The sequence below is a fragment of the Gymnodraco acuticeps genome, unplaced genomic scaffold (genome assembly GCF_902827175.1).
Source record: "Gymnodraco acuticeps unplaced genomic scaffold, fGymAcu1.1, whole genome shotgun sequence".
In the NCBI taxonomy this organism is placed as follows: Eukaryota; Metazoa; Chordata; class Actinopteri; order Perciformes; family Bathydraconidae; genus Gymnodraco; species Gymnodraco acuticeps.
Window position 1 is genome coordinate 332,357 of NW_022992180.1, and position 6,339 is coordinate 338,695.

The 6,339-nt window shown below is 37.5% G+C and overlaps 1 protein-coding gene across 7 annotated transcripts in view; it reads left to right on the forward strand.

Annotated features, from left to right (window-relative positions):
* The window catches only part of LOC117539031 (myelin transcription factor 1-like), a gene marked incomplete at its 5' end in the record, with an annotated part of 29,208 nt that extends 25,000 nt beyond the window's left edge, over nt 1–4,208 (forward strand). For 6 of the 7 annotated variants that reach the window (XM_034205026.1, XM_034205031.1, XM_034205030.1 and 3 more), the window contains 1 exon segment: nt 1–579. This exon segment is cut by the window's left edge. 7 annotated transcript variants of the gene reach the window in all.
* Nucleotides 4,209–6,339: the final 2,131 nt, after the last annotated feature.

Below are 6,339 nucleotides of genomic sequence, written 5' to 3' on the forward strand. Positions count from 1 at the left end.
GAATTGCACTTCATTTCAATGACTAGTTTTTTCGTACATTAATTATTGTTATATATATTAATTATTTAAACTTGTGAACTTTTAAATTGTAACTTATTGCCATTTATGTTATTGAGGTTTATTTATTTGAAGCAATCTATTTATTAACTTTGTTTTGTAAAACACACACACACGAAAGCATCCTTACTGATTATCATGCCATTTGCAGATGTCTCAGTTCATATTTTAAGAAACTATATAGAGAACTGAAGAGGCATATTTTGTTTTGAGTACTTTTTAAAAACCTTTTTAAGTGCAGATGTTTTATAACTGACAAAACCTTTTGATAATTTTACAAAAATCTTTTGGAGTTGTTTTTATTTTTTTGTTTTGTTAAATGTTATTTCTGTTACTGCTACATTCAGAAGCCCACTACTGAGACAAAAAGAAACGATGTATTTATTATTTATTTAATATGAAAGAAATGGACTGATATGGCTGTATATTTATTTTGTTATTTATTTCTGTGATGTAACGGTTGAGTCTGAGTAGTCTTAAAGATTCCACTGCTAATATTTAAATAAAGAAAATCAATACAAATACTGTTTGATTACTTAGGCTTATACCTAGACATACCAGCAGCTGATTGTAAAGACAGAAAAGAAACTAACACGTGTTCTGTTGCTCTCTGCTCTCTGTGTGTTGCTTTTGTCAGGTAAAAGAAAACCAGGAAAAGTTATTTTCAAAAATGAAAAATGTTACCTCTCCCAAGCGCTTTGTAGCGGCCAGCACCGGCTCACCCTAACTCTGTAATGTACCATGGATGCTTCTTAACTCTGTCTTATTTATACTTTCATCAGCACAATGGTACATATATAGAGCTGTGATCCAGCAGTGGTTCAGGCCGGATGTATGGGTGTAACACACACACACACACACACACACACACACACACACACACACACACACACACACACACACACACACACACACACACACACACACACACACACACACACACACACACACACACACACACACACACACACACACACACACACACACACACACACACACACACAACACACACACCACACACCACACAACACACAGCAACATATCGAGGAAACTGTAGGATGGCCTCCTTTGACAAACAGATAAACATACACACCCTTGTAGCCTTACTCTAGATTTTAATTTTTTGATGCACAAAGTGCCACTAAAAAAAGAAGAAAAAAAGAACTCACTTTCTTTCCTGATTCTTCGCATTTCTGCAATGTAACAAATGTCTGGTCCCGGGCGACCATGGCATCAGAGAGCGGTGATTGTTTCAGATGCCTTTATTTCTCTGCCAAGATGGCCATTAGTACACTATATATACATTCTGTATAAATAGATTTTAAAGATGCTATATATATGAATATAAACATACATATATTTTTCCAGTGTACTTGTTGACTTCTTCTTCTCTTGTATAACCTGAACAAAGGATCACTAGCTGTGTAGGAGACCGCTCTCAGTAGGAGCCAGTTACACCTGATTTAATACCATAAGACCTGCTCAACTGTGGCTTTAAACAAACCATTCACTCAAGCTGAAGGCATTGTTTGATCATACAGTCGGAAGTGTTCATAGGTTTCTTTCTTCTCATTTCCTGTACTTGTCTGTCCTTGATCCAGAAATGTCAGAAACATACTGTGTGTTGTACTGAATCTGAAGTTACTGTCATTTGAAACTACATGGTTGGTTCCTAAGTGTAATGTGAGTTCATGTATAGTTAAAAAATGCCTCTGAATAATGTTCTGCACTTAGTGTTTGGCAGCATTGTGCAGTCCTTGTATTTTTACTAGTGAGGCCTGCTTGCTACGAGCCCATGTCTCTGCTGTTGGAGGGGGGGGGGGTTCAGTGTGACCTGCCTTTGAGTGATCTGTTGCAGTACCATACCGTGTGTGACTCTGATGTCAGAGGCATGTTGTAAATGTGCTCTTAGCCAATTTAGAATGAAACTCCTGTGCGCACTTTCTGAATAGCTGAAGAAAATGCCAGAATTTGACTTGTAAGAACCCTAATAGATCACAGGCAATATTCCCCTCCGCTGGGGGGGGGGGCATTATTTGTTGCAGAAGACAACAAGCTGTGTTACATAGAGACGTGTCTTTGATTCAGCTGTCAGAGAAATGTATAAATAAAGGAAGCGCTACTTTCCTTTCCAAACTAAAACCAAAAGAGATTGACAGGAAGCAGGAAGTGGTTCTCAGGTGAGCGTGGAGAGCAGCCGAAGCAGTGAGCCGTAGGTCAGGGGGGGTGAAATGAGAAGTGTGTGTGGGAGTGGGAAATGTATTAGCCAGGCTTCACAATCTCCCCGTTGTTTTAGGAGGAGGCGTTCGTTGCATAAATATGTGTCCATCACTCAAAAGCTGTGTCGAAAGCTTTTATGACTTTTAAACCCGCCCTCCCCTTCCTCATGTCTTGTGTAACCTTTCCTCAGGAAAGATCATTTTGATGCATTTGGTTAACAAAGTAGTATATTCTTCCTCTCTTGAAAATGCACGAGAATACTACCCAAGAGTGTTAAAGACTGTGAATATTCTCGTAACTTATTTGATATGGCATGACCCCTTTTAAACTGCTTGATGAAATTGTCTACTGAGGTATGTAAATGAATAACACTGAGGCCATGAAAGCATCGCATTTTCAGAAAAATGTCAGCGGAGAAAGCAAACGCAGCCTCCGGCCGGTCCTGTGCCCACGCACTCTATGTTTCTGATTTACTGAGAGTACAGAGTGATGGGGGGGGCAGCTTTATTCAGATTATTCTAAATAGCAAAGAAATTAAAAACAGGCTGGTCAGGGCCCCAGTTTCCAGCCGGAATATAAATGAATTGAACATGATGGAACTTTCAGGGAGGCCAGACCAAAACCCAGCTGTGTGTTTTCGGAAGGGGGTAGCAGGTGGGGCGGGGGGGCACACCTTCGCATCCTGGTTCCATGTTAGCTCCAGGTTCTGGTCACACTTTGACGTAGAAATTGACTCAAAGATAGGGATGATTAGTCGAGGCACTTTTCATCGAGCTGAGCAAAACCAAAAGCCCCCCCCTCCCGACACCCCCCACCCCCCGCTGTAGTTACAAGCCGTGTGGTCTTATCATGTGTGCCTTTCTCACTCCACTCATTTCAACATATGGTAGTTTACATTTGGCAAACCTGGTTCTAATAGTGTTCTGGACTGAAAAAACTGAACCGTTGACATCAATTAAATGTCTTATGTCAACAGATTTCACATCACTGTATTAGGTTAGTTGAAAGCAATAATATTAAGTTGAACCTAATATGTTTAATTTAAACTTAATATTATTGCTGACAACTAACCTAATACAGTTTTGTGAAATCTCATAATACATTTAATTATAATCAACATTTCATTTTGTATCAGTGTGTCGGTATCTTGGGGCGGGGTGGGGGGGGGGGTTACTGTGTAGGTAGAGGGTATTCTGTTGTGCCACAGATACAGAAGTACACACTCCTGTTAGGCTAAAGAAACTGTGATCTCATCATTGTGTGGATTCAGGTACCAAACTGCACGGACAGTTTCTGTGAAGGAATCTGAAAAACATCATCTTAATCATCTTCATCCCTAGATAATGCATCAGTGTGCAGGGCGTTATTTTGAAACATGTGGAAGTCTCTGTACATATTTGTATTAAGAAGAAACAGTGTTATTGTTGTTGTATTGGAGACAAAAAGAGCAACAAAAAACAACAACTTTGTGACAAAGAAAATAGTTCCACAGCCAAGGCGTGTCCTGCTAGCACGTTTTTACAGAGATGAGCTATTTTTACTGGTGATTTTCTACCCATTGATATTGATATCCTTTTAAAAAAGTACAAAACTTCCAAAATTACAAGCACTTCCACCCTGATAGATTGCATGGTCATTTTTGTTACTTTTGTAGATGTGGTCGTTCCTTTACTACTGCACCGTTTTGTAAAGTGGGACAGGCCTTGGCTGTGTGTCTCGGGGTCTCATGATGTTTCTGTTTTAAGTTGTTTCTGTTGGGGGAGTAAACACTGTAGATGGGATGTTTGTGACTGTGTGTTTGTGTACCTGTGTACATGTTCCCTTGTTCCTGTGTCAGTGTTAAAGACCAGAGAAGTGATGTCAGTTATTGTGGGGGTATGAACCATTTTAAATGTTCTCTATGAAAAACAAAAATAAAGAATCATAGACAATACGACTCTGTCCAATCTGTGTGTGTGTGTGTGTGTGTGTGTGTGTGTGTTCTTGTACTTCTTTTGTGGGGACCATTTTCACATACAATAAATCTGCTTTGGTGTACTACGGTGCATACACATTAAGTTACATTTGAATTAAGAGCAAATATAAAATGTTGTTAATTATAAGATCATAAAATGTATACAATAAATGTACAAACAATAATATGCAGTATATATATAATATATAAAAGTAAATATATGACAAATGAAAAGTGAATCTGGTGAGGCGGTAGTATTGTGTAAAATAGTCCAAAAGACTATTATGTAGTTAAAAATTAACTATTTTTGACTTTTATATAGATTGAATGAATGAAAACTTTATTACAGACTCAGGGTCCAGATAAAAGACAAGACATTACATAGATATATATATATAGACATTTGTATTGATTGGGATAAACCCCTTGAGATGCACCATCTCGTTTTCAAGGGGGTCCCGAGATATCCATCTATATAGAGAACGGAACATGATGAAACATGCATAAACTGCAATATTTAATACAGAACACTTTATACTTGAGTTCAAGCAGACAATTGTTTATTTCAAAGTGTTTTAGTGCACATTTAGTGGAAGTTGATAGTGAGCATTTACTGGACATGGATTATACTGAACAGACATTATCTTTTTTGAACAGATGTTTTAATATTGCTTTGTTGTTTAACTCGACCCCCATTTAATTCATCAATATTCTTTTACTTCAAATGTGTTCACTAAGGAGGCATCCAAGCTATATTCAGTTTTTTGCACGAATTCAAGGTGAGTAAATGATTAACACATTATAATTGTGTGGGTAAAGTAAAGTCCTGCATTCTAAATGTTCCTCAAGTGAAAGTATAAAAGTATTCTCATCAAAATATAGTGAAAGTATCGACAGTAAAAGTAGTCGTTGTGCAGATTGGTCCATTTCAGAATACTATATATGATATGTTTTATAATGATTGATCATGAAAGTGTTCTCAAATATATGTATACTGCAGGGTAGCTGGTGGATTTACTCCAGGTGGAACTAAAGTCTGATTCAACACTTGATTAGATTTCACATCATTCATCCACATCTGTGAAGTAACTAAAGGTATTAAATACATGTAGTGGAGTAGAAGTACACCATGTACCTCTGAACTGTATTGGAGTAGAAATAAGAAGTAGCATAACATGGAAATACTCAAGTAAAGTACCTGAAAATTGTACTTCAGTACAGTACTTGTGTAAATGTACTTATTTACTTTCCACTTCTGTGTGTGTGTGTGTGTGTGCGTGTGTGTGTGTGTGTGTGTGTGTGTGTGCGTGTGTGTGTGCGTGTGTGTGTGTGTGTGTTTGAGGTGAACTGTATATTATACATTCACACAGCAGGAACACACACTCAGAACACACTCCTCCTGACTGCAGGCTGAACAAAATGGGGGACCTGACTGAGTGCGTGTTAATGTGCTGTTACATGTAGTTTGTATGTTGGGCAGCACTGGCCTCTGCTGGAGCATTGAGTAATCAGCATGTTGTGTGACTGGAGTACAGTGTTTATCATATAACTTACGTCTCTCTGGAGATCTCTACATTTTGATTTGGCACACTCCTCAAACTATAATCATTATTCTCAAACACGTTGTGAAACGCTAAAATACATAGTTCTCTTTTCCACAACACCATATGCATTTCTTATTGCATTTTGGCTTTTTAATGTATAAAGTGTTTTTCTGTCGAATGCATATGGCAGGCATTTAGGCAGAGTTGACTTTTCAAGTTCAAACTCTGCCTGAATAATAAGTCTATAATAAAGTACAGTACTAAAAAAACTAATAAGGAATCTAAATGAATGATATTGTTATGTTTGAAATATCACACACTGTGAAAAAATACAGTTCAATGTTTGAGTTGTGTTCTTCTTCATAAAAAAACCATAGGAGTGTAATGTAAATATTCTACATATGAAGTGTTACAAAATGTAACATAAATGAATAATTAGTGATTATCGGGACAGTATTTGGTTACAAGATATTGATCCTGCAAACAAATATTAATATGGCAGTTTGTTGATTCTGACATGTTCTTTCCTGTATTGACTTTAGAGAAAATGGTATAACTTTTATA